Source organism: Calliopsis andreniformis, unplaced genomic scaffold, assembly GCF_051401765.1.
Source record: "Calliopsis andreniformis isolate RMS-2024a unplaced genomic scaffold, iyCalAndr_principal scaffold0004, whole genome shotgun sequence".
NCBI classification, from domain to species: Eukaryota; Metazoa; Arthropoda; class Insecta; order Hymenoptera; family Andrenidae; genus Calliopsis; species Calliopsis andreniformis.
In genome coordinates this window covers 8364235-8371253 of record NW_027480424.1, presented here as the reverse complement: position 1 = coordinate 8371253, position 7019 = coordinate 8364235, and positions in this window count along the sequence as shown.

Sequence of the window (7019 nt, the reverse complement as noted above, 5' to 3'; positions counted from 1 at the left end):
AACAGCTTTTACATCGTATAAAACGAATGATAGCAACCAGTGTGAAAGTTATGGTCATTTCTACGTTCCGGGCAACCTAGGCATCACTCTAGGTCGTTGCTGCACCAGATCAAACAGCTAGCGACTTAGAATTAATCGCCAGAAGCATAAAATACAATATAAATATAACAGTTTTTCCATCGTATAGCAGGAATAATTGCAACCAGTGTGAAAGGAATGGTCATTTCCACGTTCCGGGCAACGTAGGTTTCACTCTAGCGTGTTGATCCACCAGAGGGAATAGTTAGGGCCTAAGAAGTCAACGCCAGAAGCATAAAATACAATATAAATACAACAGCTTTTCAATCGTATAAAACGAATAATTGCAACCAGTGTGAAAGTTATGGACATTTCTACATTCCGGCCAACCTAGGCTTCACCCTAGGGCATTGCTCCACCAGATCGAATAGTTAGGGCCTTAGATGTCAACGCCAGAAGCATAAAATATAAAATATATCGAACAGGATTTCCATTGTATAAAACGAATAATTGCAACCAGTGTGAAAGTTATGGTCATTACTACATTCCGACCAACCTAGGCTTCACTCTAGGGCGTTGCTCCACCAGATCGAATAGTTAGGTCCTTAGAAGTAAACGCCAGAAGCATAAAATAGGATATAAATACAACAGCTTTTCCATCGTATAAAAGGATTAATTGCAACCAGATTGAAAGTGATGGTCATTTCTCCTTTCCGGGCAACCTCAGCTTCACTCTAGGGCGTTGCTCCACTAGATCGAACAGCTAGGGCCTTAGAAGTCAACGCCAGAATCATAAAATACAATATAAATACAATAGTTTTTCCATCGTATAAAACGAATGATTGCATCCAGTGTGAAAGTAATGGCCATTTCTACGTTCCGGGCAACCTAGGCTTCACTCTAGGACGTTGCTCCACCGGATCGAATAGTTAGGGCTTTAGAAGTCAACCCCAGAAGCATAAAGTACAATAAAGATACAACAGTTTTTCAATCGCATAACAGGAGTAATTGCAGCCAGCGTGAAGGTTATAGTCATTTCTACGATCCGGGCAATCTAGGTTTCACTCTAGGGCGTTGCTCCACCAGATCGAATACCTAGGGACTTAGAAGTCATCGCCTGAAGTATAAAATACAATAAAAATACAACAGTCTTTCCATCCTATAACAGGAATAATTGCAACCCGTGTGAATGTGATGGTCATTTCTACGTTCCAGGCAACCTAGGCTTCACTCTAGGGCGTTGCTCCACCAGATCAAACAGTTAGGGCCTTAGAGGTCAACGCCCGAAGCATTAAATACAAAATAAATAGAACAGATTTTCCATTGTATAAAAAGAATAATTGCTACCAGTGAAAAGTTATGGTCATTTCTACGTTCCGGGCAACCTAGGCTTCACCCTAGGCCGTTGTTCGACCAGATCGAATAGTTAGGGCCTAAGAAGTGAACGCCAGAAGCATAAAATACAATATAAATACAACAGTTTTTCCATCATATAAAACGAATGATAGCAACCAGTGTGAAAGTTATGGTCATTTCTACCTTCCGGGCAATCTAGGCTTCACTCTATGGCGTTCTTCCACCACATCGCATAGCAACGGCCTCAGAAGTCAACGTCAGAAGCTTAAATACAATATAAATATAACAGTTTTTCCATCGTATAAAACGAATAATAGCAACCAGTGTGAAAGTTATGGTCATTTCTACGTTCCGGGCAACCTAGGCTTCACTCTACGGCGGTGCTCCACCAGATCAAACAGTTAGGGCCTAAGAAGTGAACGCCAGAAGTATAAAATACAATATAAATACAACAGGTTTTCCATCGTATAAAACGAATAATTGCAACCAGTATGAAACTTATGGTCCTTTCTACGTACCGGGCAACCTAGGCTTCATTCTAGGGCGTTGCTCTACCAGATCGAATAGTTAGGGCCTTAGAAGTCAACGCCCGAAGCATAAAATACAAAATAAATACAACAGTTTTTCCATCGTATAAAACGAATAATTGCTACCAGTGTGAAAGTTATGGTCATTTCTACTTTCCGGGCAGCCTAGGCTTCACCCTAGGGCGTTGTTCCACCAGATGGAATAGTTAGGGCCTAAGAAGTCAACGCCAGAAGCATAAAATACGATATAAATACAACAGCTTTTCCATCGTATAAAAGAAATAATTGCAACCAGTTTGATAGTGATGGTCATTTCTACGTACCTGGCATACTAGGCTTCACACTAGGGCGTTGCTCCACCAGATCGAATAGTTAGTGCCTTAGAAGTCATCGCCCGAAGCATAAAATATAAAATAAATAGAACAGATTTTCCATCGTATAAAACGAATAATTGCTACCAGTGTGAAAGTTATGGTAATTTCTACTTTCCGGGCAACCTAGACTTCACCCTAGGGCGTTGTTCCACCAGATGGAATAGTTTGGGCCTTAGAAGTCAACGCCAGAAGCATAAAATACGATATAAAAACAACAGATTTTCCATCGTATAAAACCAATAATTGCAACCAGTGTGAAAGTTATGGTCATTTCTACGTTCCGGGCAACCTAGGCTTCACCCTATGGCGTTGCTCCAACAGATTGAATATTTAGGGCCTTAGAAGTCAATGCCCGAAGCATAAAATGCAATAAAAATACAACAGCTTTTCCATCGTATAGCAGGAATAATTTGCAAACAGTGTGAAAGATATGGACATTTCTACGTTCCGGGCTACCTAGGCTTCACTCTATGGCGTTCTTCCAGCACATCGATTAGCAACGGCCTCAGAAGTCAACGCAAGAAGCATAAAATACAATCTAAATATAACGGCTTTTCCATCGTATAAAACGAATAATAGCAACCAGTGTGAAAGTTATGGTCATTTCTACGTTCCGGGCAACCTAGGCTTCACTCTAGGGCGTTGCTCCACCAGATCAAACAGTTAGGGCCTTAGAAGTCAACGCCCGAAGCATAAAATACGATATAAATACAACAGCTTTTCCATCGTATAAAACAAATAATTGCAAACCGTGTGAAAGTTATGGTCATTTCTTCGTTCCGGGCAACCTAGGTTTCACTCCAGGGCGGTGCTCCACCAGATCGAATAGTTACGGCCTAAGAAGTCAACGCCAGAAACACGAAATTCGATAAACATGCAATAGTTTTTCCATTGTATAAAACGAATAATTGCAACCAGTGTGAAAGTTATGGTCATTTCTACATTCCGAGCAACCTAGGCTTCGCTCTAGGGCGTTGCTCCACCAGACCGAATAGTTAGGTTCTTAGAAGTCAACGCCAGATGCATAAAATACGATATAAATACAACAGCTTTTCCATCGTATAAAAGGAATAATTGCAAACAGTATGATAGTAATGGTCATTTCTACGTTCCGGGCAACCTAGGCTTCACTGTATGGCGTTCTTCCACCACATCGAATAGCTGCGGCCTCAGAAGTCAACGCCTGAAGAATAAAATACAATAAAAATGCAACAGCCTTTCCATCCTATAACAGGAATAATTGCAACCCGTGAGAAAGTGATGGTCATTTCTACGTTCCAGGCAACCTAGGCTTCGCTCTAGGGCGTTGTTCCACAAGATCGAATAGTTAGGGCCTAAGAAGTCAATGCCAGAAGCATAAAATACAATATAAATACAACAGCTTTGGCATCGAATAAATTAATAATTGCAAACAGTGTGAAAGATATGGTCATTTCTACTTTCCGAGAAACCTAGGCTTCACTCTAGGGCGTTGCACCACTAGATCGAATAGCTAGGGCCTTAGAAGTCAACGCCAGAAGCATAAAATACGATATAAATACAACAGCTTTTCCATCGTGTAAAAGGAATAATTGCAATAAGCGTGAAAGTAATGATCATTTTGGCGTTTCGGGCATCCTAGACTTAACTCTGAGGCATTGCTCCTCCAGATCGAACAGTTTGGGGCCTAAGAAGTCAACGCCAGAAGCATAAAATACAATATAAATACAACAGCTTTGGCATCGAATAAATTAATAATTGCAAACAGTGTGAAAGATATGGTCATTTCTACGTTCCGGGCAACCTAGGCTTCATTCGAGGGCGTTGGTCCACCAGATCAAACAGTTAGGGCCGTAGGAGTCGACGTCCGAAACGTAAAATACAAAATAAATCGAACAGGATTTCCATTGTATAAAACGAATAATTGCAACCAGTGTGAAAGTTATGGTCATTTCTACATTCCGAGCAACCTAGGCTTCACTCTAGGGCGTTGCTCCACCAGATCGAATAGTTAGGCCCTTAGAAGTAAACGCCAGAAGCATAAAATAGGATATAAATACAACAGCTTTTCCATCGTATAAAGGGATTAATTGCAACCAGTTTGAAAGTGATGGTCATTTCTCCTTTCCGGGCAACCTCAGCTTCACTCTAGGGCGTTGCTCCACCAGATCAAACAGTTAGGGCCTTAGAAGCCAACGCCCGAAGCATTAAATACAAAATAAATAGAACAGTTTTTCCATAGTATAAAACGAATAATTGCTACCAGTGTAAAAGTTATGGTTATTTCTACGTTCCGGGCAACCTAGGCCTCACCCTAGGGCGTTGCTCCAACAGATTGAATAGTTAGGGCCTTAGAAGTCATGGCCCGAACCATAAAATGCAAAAAAAATACAACAGTGTTTCCATCTTATATCATTAATAATTGCAACCAATTTGAAAGTGATGGCCAATTCTACGTTCCGGGCAACCTAGGTTTCACTCCAGGGCGTTCCTCCACCAGACCGAATAGTTACGGCCTAAGAAGTCAGCGCCAGAAGTATAAAATACGATATAAATACAACAGCTTTTACATCGTATAAAACGAATAACTGCAACCAGAGTGAGAGTTCTGGTCATTTCCACGTTCCGGGCAACCTAGGGTTCACTCCAGGGTGTTGCTCCACCAGATCGAATAGTTAGGGCCTTAGAAGTCAACGCCAGGAGCATAAGACACAATAAAAATACACCAGTCTTTTCATCGTATTACAGGAATAATTGCAATAAGCGTGAAAGTAATGATCATTTCGGCGTTTCGGGCATCCTAGAATTAACTCTGAGGCATTGCTCCTCCAGATCGAATAGTTGGGGCCTAAGAAGTCAATGCCAGAAGGATAAAATACAATGTAAATACAACAGCTTTGGAATCGAATAAATTAATAATTGCAAACAGTGTGAAAGATATGGGCATTTCTTCGTTCCGGACAACCTAGGCTTCATTCTAGGGCGTTGGTCCACCAGACCGAATAGCTAGGGACTTAGAATTCATCGCGAAAAGCATAAAATACAATTAAAATACAACAGTTTTTCCATCGTATGACAGGAATAATTGCAACCAGTGTGAAAGGAATGGTCATTTCTACGTTCCGTGCAACGTAGGTTTCACTCTAGCGTGTTGGTCCACCAGAGGGAATAGTTAGGGACTAAGAAGTCAACGCCAGAAGCATAAAATACAATATAAATACAACAGCTTTTCCATCGTACAAAATGAATAATACCAACCAGTGTGAAAGTAATTGTCATTTCTACGTTCGGGGCAACCTAGGCATCACTCTAGGTCGTTGCTCCACCAGATCAAATAGCTAGCGACTTAGAATTAAACGCCAGAAGCATAGAATACAATAAAAATACAACAGTTTTTCCATCGTATAACAGGAATAATTGCAACCAGTGTGAATGTAATGGTCATTTCTACGTTCCGGGCATTCTAGGTTTCACTCTAGGGCGTTGCTCCACCAGGTCGAATAGTTAGGCCCTAAGAAGTCTACGCCAGAAGTATAAAATACGATATAAATACAACAGCTTTTACATCGTATAAAACGAATAATTGCAACCAGTGTGAAAGTTCTGGTCATTTCCACGTTCCGGGCAACCTAGGCTTCACTCCAGAGTGTTGCTCCACCAGATCGAATAGTTAGGGCCTTAGAAGTCAACGCCAGGAGCATAAGATACAATAAAAATACAACAGTCTTTTCATCGTATTACAGGAATAATTGCAATAAGCGTGAAAGTAATGATCATTTCGGCGTTTCGGGCATCCTAGACTTAACTCTGAGGCATTGCTCCTCCAGATCGAATAGTTGGGGCCTAAGAAGTCAATGCCAGAAGCATAATATACAATATAAATACAACAGCTTTGGCATCGAATATATTAATAATTGCAAACAGTGTGAAAGATATGGTCATTTCTACGTTCCGGGCAACCTAGGCTTCACTCTAGGACGTTGCTCCACCGGATCGAATAGTTAGGGCTTTAGAAGTCAACCCCAGAAGCATAAAGTACAATAAAGATACAACAGTTTTTCAATCGCATAACAGGAGTAATTGCAGCCAGCGTGAAGGTTATAGTCATTTCTACGATCCGGGCAATCTAGGTTTCACTCTAGGGCGTTGCTCCACCAGATCGAATACCTAGGGACTTAGAAGTCATCGCCTGAAGTATAAAATACAATAAAAATACAACAGTCTTTCCATCCTATAACAGGAATAATTGCAACCCGTGTGAATGTGATGGTCATTTCTACGTTCCAGGCAACCTAGGCTTCACTCTAGGGCGTTGCTCCACCAGATCAAACAGTTAGGGCCTTAGAAGTCAACGCCCGAAGCATTAAATACAAAATAAATAGAACAGATTTTCCATTGTATAAAAAGAATAATTGCTACCAGTGAAAAGTTATGGTCATTTCTACGTTCCGGGCAACCTAGGCTTCACCCTAGGCCGTTGTTCCACCAGATCGAACAGTTAGGGCCTAAGAAGTCAACGCCAGAAGCATAAAATACAATATAAATGTAACAGTTTTTCCATCGTATGAAACGAATGATAGCAACCAGTGTGAAAGTTATGGTCATTTCTACGTTCCGGGCAACCTAGGCGTCACTCTAGAGCGTTGCTCCACCGCATCCAATAGCTACGGCCTTAGAAGTAAACGCCAGAGGCATAAAATACAATATAAATACAACAGCTTTTCCATCGTACAAAATGAATAATACCAAACAGTGTGAAAGTAAT